At 45.8% G+C, this 17792-nt stretch overlaps 1 protein-coding gene across 1 annotated transcript in view; it reads left to right on the forward strand.

Annotated features, from left to right (window-relative positions):
- The first annotated feature begins 1078 nt into the window (after positions 1-1078).
- Positions 1079-17792, forward strand: part of LOC138353059 (uncharacterized) — a 561930-nt gene continuing 545216 nt past the window's right edge. Inside the window, exon 1 of the mRNA XM_069305698.1 lies at positions 1079-2108. The gene's annotated coding sequence lies outside the window, so the exon portion shown is untranslated. The remainder of the gene's footprint in view (positions 2109-17792) is intronic.

The following is a 17792-nucleotide window of genomic DNA, read 5'->3' on the forward strand; positions in this document are numbered from 1 at the left end:
CTCACGCTTTCATATTCATGCATCCCTGGTCATGTCCCGGGGCTGATTCACGCGACGGGTCAGAGACTTTGGGGAACGTTTCCTTTCACCTGATGTTAATGTTCACCTGGCAGTAAATAAGTGCCCTGGAGTTACAGAAACTTTCAATAGGCAAAACCATGTAACACAATTCTCGTTCCTGGAAAGTAAGTGTTAGTTTGAGGTTACTTACGTCTTGAAGGTACAGAAGGCTTAAATAATTCCACTCAACCTTCCTTTGACCTTTGACCCAGACATGTTAGGACAGCTTAGCTTAGTCTTGAGGGGTAACTGATGGCTGCCGTCTCATTGTCTTGCGCTTTGATACATTGTTTCAAAAGTGGGAAATTACCCATCCATCAGCCCATCAGATGGGCTGATGGATCGGTTCATGGATGGGTGGATGGGTTGATGAATGGGCTGATGGATCGGTAAGGGATGTGTGGATGGACGAGTGACTGGATGTAATGATGCAGGGATTTATTGTAGTTTGATTGGTGATTTACTGAAAGATTTGAGTGCCTGCATTGATTAGGTTGTGAAGGGGATTGGAGAGATAGATTGATTGGTACATGAAGGTTTGGATGGATGAATGAGTAATTTGTTGAATATTAAAACGTTTTTAAAAATTGGTAATAGGATGAGTAAGTCTCTTAATGGATAGGTGAAAGTATGACTAAACCTGGCAATGGATAGATGAGGATATGGATAAGCCTGGCAATGGATTGGAAATTAATACATAAATGATCCAATATATATTCTATATTTTGATACCAGATGTGTGATAGAATGATTAAGAAGGATTAGTAGGATTAGTGAATGGAAAGACAATAGATCCGTTCTGTATATACCAGTCAGAGTGACTGACAGATGTCCTGTCTATCTGTCAACCAGTTTTACTAACCGTGGTGTTTGGGCGACCGGCAAGGAAGGAGGAGGAGGAGGGAAGATAGGAGTCAAGCAAGGTGGATGGGAGGGATGTGTGTAGGAGGGTGGGAAGGGAGGAGCCCCTACAGCACCCAGAGAGGAGAGCACAGGGGCCAGTGTGCGTCTGGTCGCTGTGTGGTGAACACCGGCGCGCTCCCAGCCCTCCTTGGCTGGTGTTTCCCGGTGCGGCCGCTACGGCTAAGCCTTCCTGATGCTCCTCTTGTGGGGGGCCGGGTCCTCTGAACATATTCCCGTTGAAACTCTCGGCTAACACTCTGAGAGGCGAGCTGTGCTTGGCAAAACGGAATGCCCAATTATAATTATTTTTATATAGCGTAAATTACGTGACAGGCAGTGGGTCGCACTATGCCGGGCTGAGTGATGTGATGGGGTTGAAGGGCAAGTGTTTTTACTAGTGTACTTAACGTCTTAAGTAAGCTCTTAACTCTGTGATGTAAAGTACCGTGGTGTGACGTACACAATTGAAACCGTAGAGTGGTTTCGATAATTGTTATATACAGACAACATTCAGAGAATAATCAGATCACGCCTATGAAATGAACTAATTACTGGTCGATGTACTCGCAAGAAAGAAAACAACGAGAACCCGATAGACTAAAAGGGAATGAGAATAAAATTTGACGTTCCGCAAAAACTTGCAACCACTTTGCATGATATCAGTTCTCTGCGTGGAGTTGTTGGGTCTCGTTGAGCAATGTTCTTGACTGCAACTAATAGAATAAACTCACTAAAACATGCTACCGTCTTTGCCAATATTTTTTTCCGAGAAATTAGGCTTGTGTAATGAATGGGAGATTTGCGGTTGAACCTCTGTAATCTATCCCACAATTATGATAAACTTTTAATTAATAATTACCTATTTGAGATTATATTTTTGAATACGTTGGAATCATGACAATCATTCATGCAAGGCCGAATCGTTCATTATGTCTGTCTGAACCATGCAATAAGTAGCACTAAAAGGAACACCGGAACCACAAAGTAGCGGACAACGCCACCTCATCGTGTTCCAGGAGAAGGTGAATAAGTCAATGAGAAGATCAATGCGTGCTATGGTTGCCCTCTAAAATGTTATCGCACATTACGAAGTATTACGGACCGTGTGACGTCCCTTAGATGGTGTTCCAGCATGATCTCTCACTGTAAATGTTGCACGCCCACACCAATGATGAGTTGGTTGTTGACCTCAGGCAGGTTTGTTTTATTGATTTTTTAACCTTATTCTTCCACCCAGCCAGCCAGCTAGATAGTTGAACATTCCTCCACCCAGCCAGCCAGCCAGCTAGATAGTTAAACATTCCTCCACCCAGCCAGCCAGCCAGCTAGATAGTTAAACATTCCTCCACCCAGCCAGCCAGCCAGCTAGATAGTTAAACATTCCTCCACCCAGCCAGCCAGCTAGATAGTTAAACATTCCTCCACCCAGCCAGCCAGCTAGATAGTTAAACATTCCTCCACCCAGCCAGCCAGCTAGATAGTTAAACATTCCTCCACCCAGCCAGCCAGCTAGATAGTTAAACATTCCTCCACCCAGCCAGCCAGCTAGATAGTTAAACATTCCTCCACCCAGCCAGCCAGCTAGATAGTTAAACATTCCTCCACCCAGCCAGCCAGCTAGATAGTTAAACATTCCTCCACCCAGCCAGCCAGCTAGATAGTTAAACATTCCTCCACCCAGCCAGCCAGCTAGATAGTTAAACATTCCTCCACCCAGCCAGCCAGCTAGATAGCTAAACATTCCTCCACCCAGCCAGCCAGCTAGATAGTTAAACATTCCTCCACCCAGCCAGCCAGCTAGATAGTTAAACATTCCTCCACCCAGCCAGCCAGCTAGATAGTTGAACATTCCTCCACCCAACTAACTAAATAGTTGAACATTCCTCCACCCAGCCAGCAAGCTAGATAGTTGAACATTCCTCCACCCAGCCAGCCAGCCAGCTAGATAGTTGAACATTCCTCCACCCAGCCAGTCAGCTAGATAGTTAAACATTCCTCCACCCAGCCAGCCAGCTAGATAGTTGAACATTCCTCCACCCAGCTAGCTAGATAGCTGAATATTCCTCCACCCAGCTAGCTAGATAGTTGAACATTCCTCCACCCAGCCAGCCAGCCAGCTACATAGTTGAACATTCCTCCACCCAGCCAGCCAGCTAGATAGTTAAACATTCCTCCACCCAGCCAGCCAGCAAGCTAGATAGTTAAACATTCCTCCACCCAGCCAGCCAGCTAGATAGTTGAACATTCCTCCACCCAGCTAGCTAGATAGCTGAACATTCCTCCACCCAGCTAGCTAGATAGTTGAACATTCCTCCAGCCAGCCAGCTAACTAGATAGTTGAACATTCCTCCAGCCAACCAGCCAGCTAGATAGTTGAACATTCTTCCTCCCAGCCAGCCAGCTAGATAGTTGAACATTCCTCCACCCACCCAGCCAGCTAGATAGTTGAACATTCCTCCACCCAGCCAGCTAGATAGTTGAACATTCCTCTACCCAGGCAGCCAGCTAGATAGTTGAACATTCCTCCACCCAGCCAGCCAGCTAGATAGTTGAACATTCCTCCACCCAGCTAGCTAGATAGTTGAACATTCCTCCACCCAGCTAGCTAGATAGTTGAACATTCCTCCACCCAGCCAGCCAGCCAGCTAGATAGTTGAACATTCCTCCACCCAGCTAGCTAGATAGTTGAACATTCCTCCACCCAGCCAGCCAGCTAGATAGTTGAACATTCCTCCACCCAGCCAGCCAGCTAGAAAGTTGAACATTCCTCCACCCAGCCAGCCAGCTAGATAGTTGAACATTCCTCCACCCAGCCAGCCAGCTAGATAGTTGAACATTCCTCCACCCAGCCAGCCAGCTAGATAGTTGAACATTCCTCCACCCAGCCAGCCAGCTAGATAGTTGAACATTCCTCCACCCAGCCAGCTAGATAGTTGAACATTCCTCCACCCACCCAGCCAGCTAGATAGTTAAACATTCCTCCACCCAGCCAGCCAGCCTGCTAGATAGTTGAACATTCCTCCACCCAGCCAGCCAGCTAGATAGTTGAACATTCCTCCACCCAGCCAGCCTGCTAGATAGTTGAACATTCCTCCACCCAGCCAGCCAGCTAGATAGTTGAACATTCCTCCACCCAGCCAGCTAGATAGTTGAACATTCCTCCACCCAGCCAGCCAGCTAGATAGTTAAACATTCCTCCACCCAGCCAGCTAGATAGTTGAACATTCCTCCACCCAGCCAGCTAGATAGTTGAACATTCCTCCACCCAGCCAGCTAGATAGTTGAACATTCCTCCACCCAGCCAGCTAGATAGTTGAACATTCCTCCACCCAGCCAACTAGATAGTTGAATATTCCTCCACCCAGCCAGCTAGATAGTTGAACATTCCTCCACCCAGCCAGCCAGCTAGATAGTTAAACATTCTTCCACCCAGCCAGCCAGCTAGATAGTTAAACATTCCTCCACCCAGCCAGCCAGCCAGCTAGATAGTTAAACATTCCTCCACCCAGCTAGCTAGATAGTTGAGCATTCCTCCACCCAGCTAGCTAGATAGTTGAGCATTCCTCCACCCAGCTAGCCAGCTAGTCAATAATTCTTCCACACACCCAGCTTGATAGTTAACCATTCCTCCACCTTCCCAGCTAGTTACATTCCTCCACCCATCCACTTTGCTAGTCAGTCATTCCTCCAGCTAGATAGACAATGGACCATTAGGTTACGTAGCCACCTAGCTAATCAACTAACTGTCAACTAATAGTCAACTAATAGTCAACATTTATATTCAAGAAATGGTTGTCGTTCTGGAGTATATCTGAACGCCTTGTATATTGCTCCAAATTCTTGCCACTCCAACCCCAAATTAAAATACGTTTATTTCCACTCAGACGTCTGATAATCAATCAGTCATCTGCACCCATCTTCAACTCACTCACCCATCCAGTCACGGGCTGTGTATCCATTCATCTCTCTGCATGATTAATTTGTACGTGAATTAAATTGTTGAGAATAACTGCGTTTAAATCATTATTTTACGACTAGAGCTGGCAGGTGTATCTTACATCACCTGCCCTTCAGTCTCTGAATATATGCAATTGTAATACATGTGAGTATATTTTGACCCGTGTAATTCTCTTTCTGGGAGAATATATTGATTCGACAAGGAATAAATGTGAATAGTGTGGACATTCCTCACTGTAGTCTAATAATAATCTTCAATGATATCGGCCGATCAATGAAATATTTCGTCATGTTCTTGTGCTGAAACTAGTCTTTCATGGTCGGCCTGATATTGTCAGTGATAATTAATATAATTTGCAACATAATTTGATGCAAGACGGTCACGATAATGTGATTAAAATAATTAGGATTAGATCAAATAAAGGTGGATAAGAAGGCCCATGAGGTGGTAATTATTAACTCTAACTTTATTCTGTGACCGGTGTCGAATGTTTTACTGCTCTCACTACTGAACCGGAAGATTAGATTTCTTTGCCAATCAGGCTATTCTGATTTGCTACTAGTTCTTTGAATGCAGGTGGCTGGGAACTGAGCGAAGGAACTTGTCTGATATCCGTTCTTGGTTCTGGCAACTTACCTATGCCTTTTCCCGAAAATTTATCCGTGTCCGTTGTTGTAAATCCTTTTTAATGACATTAACGACGGCTTCGCTACGTGCAGGGTCAGGCCTCGATCCCCCATGGTACATGAGGCTGGGCACCGTTCTTTTGCCCCATCCTCATAATCACGTTCGATCCTCATAATTCAATTCCTTATCCTCATATTCCAGCGCCATGTCTTCAATGCCCCCGGCTACTTTTCAACAGGTTCCAGCTTAATGTACTCATATCTTAGCGCTCTATCCTAATATATCATATATTTCTCATATATCAGCGTCTTGTTTTATATCCTATCCCCTTGTCCTCATATCCCAATTCCATATCCACATTTTCCAATTTCTTGTTCTTATATCCCAGCTTCTTGTTTTCATATCTCATATGAATATTGTTTTCATATTTTCATATTCATATTTCATAGCTCCTTGTCGACATATTGTTTTCAATGATATATTCATCATACTTGGTTGAACCTTCATTCCTTATATATCATATAATACCGCGTGGTATATTATGTATGACAATTTACGAGAAAAAAGTCTTAAAGGCCAAGAGCTAGACTTGGTTGGTCAGTTTTACTTGTGAACGAGTGAAGGAACGTACAAGTGATCCCAGTGACCCGTTGACGACAATAGAGCCATTCTGTCTGGAACAACGGCGCCTGGAACAACGGCGCCTGGAACAACGGCGCCTAGAACAACGGGGCCTGGAACAACGGGGCCTGGAACCACGGCGCCTGGAACAACAGGGCCTGGAACAACAGTGCCTGGAACAACGGGGCCTGGAACAACGGTGCCTGGAACACCGGTACCTGGAACAACGGCGCCTGGAACAACGGGGCCTGGAACAGCGGCGCCGGGAACAACGGGGCCTGGAACAACGGCGTCTGGAACAACGGCGCCTGGAACAACAACGCCTGGAACAACGACGCCTGGCTATGTACTCTGTTCCACGTGTAGCTTCTGATAGAGATTTTAACCCTTTCCCTTGTTAGTTATTTTTCAATTGATTCTTACTATTTATTACACTAAATAGTGTACAAATATGTGATATTGAAACATATATATATGGGTAAACTCTGGGAAAGTACGTTCATTTCTTCTCCTATATGGAAAAAGTCTATATAGAATCTATACGGAAAAAAGTCTGATAATTAAAAGAATTCTTCAAGGCCAATATTGATTCAACCTGTTAAAAAATCTACGTAGACTAATCTAATTTCTAAATAAGACTAGAATCTAGTCTAGATTAAAAAAATCTAATGATATTTCATTGATATTTTACAGCATATTTTATCTCACTAATGAGATAGAACATGATTAATAGTGCTATTGACTAGTCCACAAAACAGAATTTACATGATTTTTTGCGCAATAACTAGTGGTCAAACCCAGCTCATGCTCACACAATACGTTGTTAATTATATACATATATGTATTATATATATATGTATATATATATATATATATATATATATATATATATATATATATATATATATATATATATTTTTTTTTTTAATAATATAGTAAAGAGTACCACCTCTGCCTGGAAGAAGGGGGAGCCATAGCCTCGGAGGAAACCACACAACCCCCTTCCCTTACCCCAAGTAGCCCCTGCTTTCCCAGCCCCTGGCCTTCTCCCTGCCCCAAGCAGGCCTGAGCAAGACCAAAGCCCTCTATCCCCCACTCCACCTCCCTCTAAACCCCTGTCAACTACACCGCAGGAGGGCGTGCCCTCTCCCCAAGCAATCCCTGCTCCCTCACCCCAGGACTTCTTCCTGCCCCAAGCAGGCCTGAGCAAGACCTAAGCCCTCCACCCCCCACTCCACCTCCCCCTGAACCCCTGGCAACTACCTCACAGGAGGAGGAGCCTACCCAAGTAGCAATGACCATAGAACAACCTCCTACACTTGTAGGGAGTGTGGGTGAAATTGGATATAAGCAAGTGAGCTTCAAGGTAATGTACTCAAACATTGATGGGATTACCAATAAAGCAAGTGAACTGGCAGAAAGGGTGCAAGAAGAAAACCCTGATGTAATAGGACTAACAGAAACAAAATTGTCAGGAGTCATAACAGATGCTGTGTTTCCAAAGGACTACTATATAGTAAGGAAAGAGAGGGAAGGGAGAGGAGGTGGAGGAGTGGCCCTGCTGATAAGGAAGGACTGGAGTTTTGATGAGATGGAAATTCCGGGCTGTGACGGATTCAGAGATTTCATAACAGAAACTATAACAATGGGTGGACCTAAGATAATAGTGACAGTCATTTACAACCCTCCCCTAAATGACAGAAGACCTAGACAGGAGTTTGATAGGAACAACATGGCAACCATTAATATAATAGAGAGAGCAGCTTCAGTTGCCTGCAGGAATGGCTCAAGACTCTTAATCATGGGTGATTTCAACCATAAAAAAATAGACTGGGAGAATGGGGACCCACATGGTGGTGCAGATACGTGGCGAGCTAAACTCTTGGAAGTGGCAACAAGGAATTTTCTGAGCCAGCATGTCAAGGAACCCACAAGAATGAGAGGCAATGATGAACCAGCTAGACTCGACTTGATATTCACCCTGAATGAGTCAGAAATAAGGGAAGTCAGTGTTGAAGCCCCCATAGGAATGAGTGACCACAATGTACTGACCTTTGAGTACTTGGTGGAGGTAGGGATAACCTATCCAAGGATGGGAGTGGAGGGGAAAAGACTGAATTACCGAAGAGGAAAATATGACGAGATGAGGAACTTCCTCAGGGGAATACCATGGGAAACAGAACTTAGAGACAAGAATGTGCAGGTCATGATGGATATTGTCACCCAAAAGTGCCAGGAAGCTGCAGACAGGTTTATCCCCGTCCAAAAGGAGAAAAACGAAAAACAACAGAAAAACCCATGGTTCAACCAGGAATGTAAGGTAGCGAAACAGCTGAGTAAAAGAACATGGAGAAACTACAGAAATAACAGAACACCAGAGAGCAGGGAGAGATACCAGAGGGCCAGAAATGAGTACATCAGAGTGAGGAGGGAAGCAGAGAGACAGTTTGAAAATGACATCGCGAGTAAAGCCAAGACCCAACCAAAGCTGCTCCACAACCATATCAGGAGGAAAACAGCAGTGAAGAAACAAGTGATGAAGCTGCGGAAAGGGGAGAACAGATACACAGAGAATGACAAGGAGGTGTGTGAAGAACTCAACAAGAGATTCCAGGAGGTCTTCACAATAGAACAAGGAGAAGCCCCTGCACTAAATGAGGAGGCGGCAAACCAAGCAACCTTGGAGGAATTTGACCTCACCAGTGATGAGGTCAAAAGGTGTCTGCTGGAGCTGGATGTGACAAAGGCTGTTGGGCCTGATAGAATCTCACCATGGATACTAAAGGAAGGTGCAGAAGCACTAAGTGTGCCACTCTCTATGGTGTATAACAGGTCACTGGAAACAGGAGACTTACCAGAAAGTTGGAAGACAGCTAACGTGGTCCCAATATACAAAAAGGGTGACAGGCAAGAGGCACTGAATTACAGGCCAGTTTCCTTAACTTGTATACCATGCAAGGTGCTGGAGAAGATCGTGAGGAAAAGGCTCGTAGAGCATCTGGAGAGAAATAACTTTATAACGCACCACCAACATGGGTTCAGAGATGGTAAATCGTGCCTCACAGATTTAATAGAATTTTATGACCAGGCAACGAAAATTAGGCAGGAAAGAGAAGGGTGGGCCGACTGCATTTTCCTGGATTGCCAAAAAGCCTTTGACACAGTACCCCATAAAAGTATGTTAAAAAAGTTGGAGCAACAGGCAGGAGTAAAAGGGAAGGTGCTCCAGTGGATAAGGGAGTACTTAAGCAACAGGAAACAGCGAGTAACGGTGAGGGGGGAGACATCAGAGTGGCGAGATGTCACCAGCGGAGTCCCACAGGGCTCAGTACTTGGACCCATCCTGTTTCTAATATATGTGAACGATCTTCCAGAGGGTATAGACTCATTCCTCTCGATGTTTGCTGATGATGCAAAAATTATGAGAAGAATCAAGACGGATGAAGATAGACAGAGACTACAGGATGACCTGGATAAACTGGAGGAATGGTCTAGAAAATGGCTGCTGAAGTTCAACTCGGGAAAGTGTAAGGTGATGAAATTAGGCGAAGGGAGCAGGAGGCTGAACACAAGGTATCATCTGGGAGGGGAAATTCTGCAAGAATCAAATAGAGAGAAGGATCTGGGGGTTGATATCACACCGAACCTGTCCCCAGAGGCCCACATCAAAAGAATATCATCAGCGGCATATGCTAGACTGGCCAACATAAGAACTGCCTTCAGAAACTTGTGTAAGGAATCTTTCAGAACCCTGTATACCACTTATGTAAGACCAATCCTGGAGTATGCAGCTCCAGCCTGGAGTCCATACCTAGTTAAACACAAGACAAAGTTAGAGAAGATTCAGCGGTATGCCACCAGGCTCGTCCCGGAACTGAGAGGATTGAGCTACGAGGAAAGGCTAAAGGAGCTGAACCTCACATCCCTGGAAAACAGAAGAGTAAGGGGAGACATGATAACCACCTACAAAATTCTCAGGGGAATTGACAGGGTGGACAAAGACAAATTCTTCAGCCCGGGTGGGACACGAACAAGGGGACACAGGTGGAAACTTAGTACCCAGATGAGCCACAGAGACGTTAGAAAGAATTTTTTCAGTGTCAGAGTAGTTAATAAATGGAATGCACTAGGAAGTGATGTGGTGGAGGCTGACTCCATACACAGTTTCAAATATAGATATGATAGAGCCCAGTAGCCTCAGGAATCTGTACACCAGTTGATTGACAGTTGAGAGGCGGGACCAAAGAGCCAAAGCTCAACCCCCGCAAGCACAATTAGGTGAGTACATAACGCATTGGAGGGAATGTAGGTCCCCTCCAATACAGTTTCTGTGTGCTTTTCTCCTACCACCCCCTTCCTTTTTTTTTTTTCCTTTATTGTGTATTTAAAGGTTACAAAACATACAAGACAAATGCCTAAAGGTTATGGATCTCTTGAAGCTCCTCCGCTTCTGGACAGGAACCGAGGACGCAGCAAGCATTTCCCCTCTGGATCGCCACACTGAGACGCTGAAATAAAAAACTGGAAGCCCTTGGGTCTCTGGTGACGTCAATGAGCTTGGAACCCAATTCCTTGAGAAATCCCAAGGCACTCTTGCCCCAGGGGCCATGCGTCTCAGACGCTATGGAAACAAAGAGGTATTGACCTTCCAGTCGCCTGTACTTGAGTGATTTTGCTGTTTCCCTGTGGTTGGCCGCCCCACCTGCTTGATCAGCTCCGAAGTGTACATAGGTGTCAGCCAGGGTGGATACACATGTGTAGTCCCACACCAACTGTCTACCCTCCTTCCATGAGTATATGGTGATGCCATCAGGGCGAAGTGCGGGGAAATCCGGGTTTTGGACCCCTAGGATGCGAGGTTCTCTCTCCGCTGGGCACCCAGCTGAGACGAGGCTTCTCTTGATGATGTCATTGACCTCGTTGTGTCTTGCATGCCAGCCCTTTGTGCTTCCGCAATGCAACCCATGCAGTCCGTATTGGTCTGCTTCCACCCTGTTGCAAATACACTTGTATTCAGTGTGAATTGGGGCACCAAGGCGGAGGGCCACTGCTACACGAAGGGATTCTGGATCTAGGCGCGTGCCCATTGCTGACATGGGTACTGCCAGGAGGAAGTCTCCTGCATGGGGGGCACGCACTGCTCTGAGGCGGGCTTTCTCTTTGTCTGATGTTGCGACGCTGAGCATGGCATCAGCTACTTTGCCACTAGAGGGTGGTCCCAGCCGGACTGTTTGTGTTGTTTTGTTGGCTCTATAATGGTTGCTGGGGCTGCAAGAACATCCCACTGATTTGAACATTCAGTGAAAGCAGGATCGGTTATTCCTGCTGAATCTCTCAGGGTTGCAGGTAAAATATATCTGACGAGGTCGTGCGATGCGTGGGAGGAGGAAAGGAAGGCTGGTAGAGCAATTTGGGAGGCTGTGCGGACACCAAGGCCGCCGAGTCTTACAGGAAGGGTTGCTTGCTCCCACTGAGAGTCGTCCAATGGCAGGTTCAGGACTTTCACCAGCATGGACCTCAGAAGGGTGTCATACACTTTTAACTTAGGGCTGCTGTAGGATGGAGAACATCTCAGAAAGTAGGTCAACTTAGGGATAGACAGGCATCTTGTAAGGAGAAAGAGAGCATCATGGGCATCAATCTTGTCAATCCTGTTCTGCATTCTCTTTAGGTCAGTGATTTTTGCAGCCAGGACCTCCTCGATTGCTCGTGGGCCAATGGGGGCACCCAGGAGAGTGCAGTCCGGTGGCTCGACAACGAGAATGTCTGGAAGAACATTTTGTATTTGCCCAGTGATGTCTGGGTTGCGGGAGATTATTTCACATTTGGATGCATTGAGAATGAGGCCTAAGGCTGCTCCCTGCTCCTGGATTTTCCTTATATCCTCCAAAATGGTTTCCGGAGTTCCAGCTAGAGTGCCATCATCCAGGTACTAGATGTTTAGCTTCATCTGTTTAGCTTGTCAGACTATTAGTGACCTCTTTGATAGCTAGGCAGAAAAGGAGGGGGGCTAAGGGGTCACCTTGTTGGACACCTTCACAGGAGTTTATTTCATGCTCCCCAAAAAGAAGCTTAGAGTCCCCACTGTAGCACGATCGGATGAATGGGTAAAGGGGACGGAAATGGTTGTGTACAGCCCTGAGGACTGCGTCTCGTCTGACTTGATTGAAGGCATTTTTGAAGTCAAGCTTTACTAGTGCCTTCTGGTCCGGGAGATCAACAATGTAAGCCCGCGCTGCATGTGCTGCAGCTTCACAACCTAGGGGAATCCCAAACCCGAGCTGATGAGGTTTCAGCAATGTGGCTGCTTCCTGGCTGATAGATCTGACTGCAGCCTTAGCTACGAGGCGTCGGAGGGTGTTGCCAACGGCAATGGGCCTGTTACCCCTATCCTTCTTCTTTAGAGCACAGAGTGCTGCTCCATAAAAGACAGGCCTGATATCCTCTGGGATGCCGCCAGCCAAACACGTGTGGGAGAATCTGGTAAGTTCCACTAGAAGGTCCTTTGCAGCATCTCCAAGCACCGGGTTCAGCATTTGTTTGATGTGCTGGGGTCTTAGGCCTGTAAAGCCCCCTGCTGAACCTGTTGGGAAAGACATGGCTGCTTTGTACACCTCAGATTCTCGAACAGTCAAGGGTTCTATGCCAGCATTGTTTTCCTGTGGATCCCTGCTGCTGTCGGGGGCTCTGGGTGGGTGTTTGTCTTGAAGAGCCTCTGCTGTCGTGGCGTTCCTGGGGGCAATAGTGTCATCGCTGGTCATGATTCTGATGGCACCTGTGGTATTGCCCTCTTCTATTTTCCTGGTGATCTGTGCTCTCATTTTGTGGTTCTCAGATGAGTTATTGTTGGTCGTCCTGCGGCTGGTGTTCTTGGCACGAGGGGGGAGGCGGACCAGGTTGTCTGCTCTGGGGAATTCATTAAGTGCCCTGATTACAGAGGTTGCTAATGACTTGTCTCTCCTGGGCGGTAATGCTAGGCATGCATTCCCAAATAGAAGGAGATTGTGCCACGATCCAGAGGTTCTGGGAGCATTGTTGACCTTTGTCAGCAGACTGGTGAGTTTGGCTGCTGCTTGATGACGGGCAGCCTTGGGGATGTGGGGCAAGGTCCTGGTGGACGTCGCTTTGATTGCTTCAAGCAGATTATCTGCTGAAATGAAGTTGAGGGAGATATTGTTCCTCGCTCCTGCAGCAGGTTGTCCATCGTCACTGCCCCGGGGCAGGCGCCTAGACCCTAGACAACCACCTGAATTGAGAGAATGATAGCGGACAGTTCCATTTGAATTGAGACGATACCGTCTGTCACACACTTGACAGTTTCCTCTTGGGTGGCCATCTTCTTGCCTGGAAAGAGGCTGTGTGTCAGGTGCGACATGCACCATGCCTGGATGTCCTGACGACTGGCTACCCACTTAGTGCGCCCTCTCCTTCCCAGATGGAGAGTAACACGGCAAGCATTACCCTCCTGGGGGAGATGGGCATGGCCTGGGCACCGTGTGTGGGTAGGCTGTGTGTTGATGGGCGGCTGGCCTATGATTATATATATATATATATATATATATATATATATATATATATATATATATACATATATATATATATATATATATATATATATATATATATATTTATATATATATAACAACTGAAAACTCACACCCTAGAAGTGACTCGAACCCATACTGCCAGGAACAACGCAACTGGTATGTACAGGATGCCTTAATCCGCTTGACCATCACGACCATGACCGGACAAAAGGAGGTGATAGCCGAAGCTATTTGAACCACCACCCCGCCGGCATCCGGATGGTAATCTTGCGCATAGCATTTTATCAAATCACCTCATTCTTTGGGGCACACGTGAGGAACACAAATGCGAACAAGCCTGAATGGTCCCCAGGACTATATGCAACTGAAAACTCACACCCCAGAAGTGACTGGGATGTGAAATACTCGCCTGAAATACTCTACTTTGTGTCGCCACGTAAAGACATTAAAATTAACTACAAATATGTGTGTCTAGCAGCAAAACGATCCGTCAACTGGGATATTCTCACATAAATTTCTGGAAATTAAGAACAGAAACGTGTCGGTTTGTCTGACTTCAAGACGGATTTCATTGCCTCATAACTTCTACAATTTAGTGACGTCTAAAGAAGATTTTTTTTTAAGTTTTTCCCCATATTCAAACAATTATAAGAATCACGATTAGCTGAGTGAACGAGCTCTTCTTGCGGCCAAGAACAAAGACGTCTACGAACTTAACAATACTGTTCAGTCTAACATTCAAAGCGAAGCAGTCACACACAAGTCCGTCGACACTGTTGAGGAAGCAGGTGAAGTGGACATGTATCCAACATTTGGATACATAACCACTTCACCATTGGCACTATACATAGCCACTTTACATTGGCACGCCGATTTGAAAATCGTCGTGCCAATTATCATGTTGCAAAATATCAACCAGCCAAAGCTTTGCAACGCCACGCTGCTTGCAGTAAAAAAATTAATCAGCAACGTCGTAGAAGCAACAATCTTGACAGGACCTTTCAAAGGTGAAGATGTCCTCATTCCTCGCATTCCTATGATTCCAACAGATATGCCATCTCAATTTTTAAGAGATTGTAATTTCCAATTCAATTGGCTTTTGAAATTACCATCAACAGAGCTCAGGGCCAATCTTTAGAATTGTGCAGTTTATATCTAGACACGGATTGCTTCTCACATGGATAATTATATGTTGCGTGTTCTAGAGTCGACGAACCAGACAATCTCTAAAGCTCCACAGACAATGAACAACCAAAAAAATATTGTACACTCACAAGCATTGTGAAATTAAACACATTAGATACGTGCGCTTTCTCATTTCTTGCTTTTCCATTTAACCAGACTGAACCACAGCAACGCGTGGCGGGTACAGCTAGTATGTATATAAATAAAAATGTAAATGTTCGTTTGTTCAAAATCGCTAATCTTCTAAAGTTCTTCATCGATTGCTATGAAATTTTGACACAACGTTCCATTCGCATACGAGCGTGTTTTCATGTACATACTATATCGATACCACATCTGTTACTGGTAAAAACAGGCTTTCTTTGAGGCTTGATTTTTGCCTATATGATGCAACTCTATAATAGCTCACTATATACGTTCATCACTGCGTTCTTGTACATTCTTGGTAACACTTCAGTGTCTTGAGATAATTGATGTTAGTTCACGGACGCGCGCTGACAGTGTGTCTGTTACGACTCCAGACTCCACACACGTGTGTATGAATACGTCTGTGTGCGTATGTACTCACCTAATTGTGCTTGTGGGAGTTGAGTTCTGGCTCTTTGGCCCCGCCTCTCAACGAGGCGGGACCAAATGTGTGTATGTGTGTGTGTGCGTGCATGTGTATGTGTGTGTGCGTGTGTGTGTGTGTGTATGTGTGTGTGTGTGTGTGTGTGTGTGTGTGTGTGTGTGTGTGTGTGTGTGTGTGTGTGTGTGTGTGTGTGTGTGTGTGTGTGTTTTTGTGTGCGTGTGTACTCACCTAATTGTGCTTGTGGGGGTTGAGCTTTGTCTCTTTGGTCCCGCCTCTCAACTGTCAATCAACTGGTGTACAGATTCCTGAGCCTACTGGGCTCTATCATATGTACATTTGAAACTGTATATGGAGTCAGCCTTCACCACATCACTTCCTAGTGCATTCCATTTACTAACTACTCTGACACTGAAAAATTTTTTCTAACGTCTCTGCGGCTCATCTGGGTACTATGTTTTCACCTGTGTACTCTTGTTCGTGTTCCACCCGCCCTGAAGAGTTTGTCTTTGTCAACCCTGTCAATTCCCCTGAGAAGTTTGTAGGTGGTTATCATGTCTCCCCTTATTCTTCTGTTTTTTTCAGGGACGTGAGGTTCAGCTCCTTTAGCCTCTCCTCGTAACTCATACCTTTCAGTTCCGGGACGAGTCTGGTGGCTGGGACGAGTCTGATGTGTGTGTCTGTATATGTGTGTGCTTATGCATGTGTGTGCGTATATGTCCTTGTGTGTGCATGTGTGTTTGTGGGTACTTGGGGTTCCAGGCTGAGCCCGTGTCCTTCCCTCTCCAGCCCCTCTCTTCCTCCCTCTCCCGATGTTCCCCTTCTCTTCTAATATCCACCTGTGTCCGTTCTCTCATATCTCCCTATACCCCTCTCATCCACTGCTCCCCTACCCTAACAACCCCCCCCCCAACGCACACACACCTCGTGAGCCCTGTTGGTCATATTCAGTTCCCCCCTCTCGCCGCTGGTGGCCTTTTGGCTGTTTCATGTTCACTGTCCAACACAAAGTCATTTTTAACTTGGGCCAACACTCGGACGTCTACTATAGGTACCGCTGGGAACATTCTCCTGCAGGTGCCTGATATGGAGCACATGCTAGGGCTTCAGGACGCTTTCTCGCAATGTTAAGTGCAAGGCTTACCTTGCGAGGTGGGTGAGTGGAGGTTAGCTGCCTTCCCTTCTTTAGTCAGTCTAGGAAAGGAATATTGGCTTACACGGTTCCTTTCATATAATAGGGGTGGCGCCGAGGAAAATAAGACTCGCGTCCCATCACTCGAACATGTCATTCATGTTCTCACGCACACACATCCAGTTGGAAATGGGTTGATGAGAAACTCTACTAGTAGAGTAAGAGAGGTCAGTAATGGACATTCTATCGGATAAGACGAAAAGAATAATTAATGGAAATGAGCCGTCGTGCATCCTGCGATGGTGCAGGTGCCTTCTATTTATATAATCAACACGAATATCTTTGCCACGGTTCACAAAACGGGGAAAACAGTGTTGAAAAAAAATAAAAAAAAAAACTCCCGAAATTTTGCATGGTAATTTTTGATTGGATAGCGATTGTCACGGGGTGGTTGAGGGTCGACTTCCAAGCCCGACAATACAAATAATCGGCTCCTTGTTCCGAATCCCAGCGACTCCTGTATGGGCTGAGATGAGCGTTTGTTTGACCATAACATGTTCAGATTTTTATACTGTTATCGATGTTGCATCAACTTCAGTAATTAATCTTTGAATAGACACTAATTCAACGTTCAATCATTATGATCGTTTATCAACGTTTAATCAGCGTTATGAACGTTAGTTAAATGTTATCAACATTAATTTAACGTTGAAAGGAAGCAAACTATTTGGAGAAAGCGCCAAGCCATTAGCGTTGATTTAAAGTTGAATTAGCAGTTCCACTTGTAATATTGAGTCCGCAGGATGAGAGGAAATGGAGGAGAGAGCACGGTTAGGAGTGGAATAAAACAAGAGGGATGGAGGGAGAGAGAGAGAACAGGTGGGTGGTGGAGTATGAAAGAGGAAGAAAGAAAGCGAGAGGAAAAAAGGGGATGAGAACATGAGCGAGGGTAGGAGAAAGAAAGAAAAAAAGAGCGAGAGGAAGGTTGGGCGAAAGATGGAAAGATAACGGGATGGATGAAGGGAGGGAGCGGTGGGCATGGAGAGGGGAAGAAGGGAAAGAAATCGAGAGGGGGGGGGAGGAAGGTAAAAGAAAGTGTGGGAGGGAGGGAATGGGAAGGGATAGAGGGAGAATGAGAGGTAGTGAGAGAATGAGGTCGGGAGGATGGGAAGGAAAAGGAATGGGAGGAAA

Source organism: Procambarus clarkii, chromosome 56 (assembly GCF_040958095.1).
Source record: "Procambarus clarkii isolate CNS0578487 chromosome 56, FALCON_Pclarkii_2.0, whole genome shotgun sequence".
Taxonomy (NCBI): Eukaryota; Metazoa; Arthropoda; class Malacostraca; order Decapoda; family Cambaridae; genus Procambarus; species Procambarus clarkii.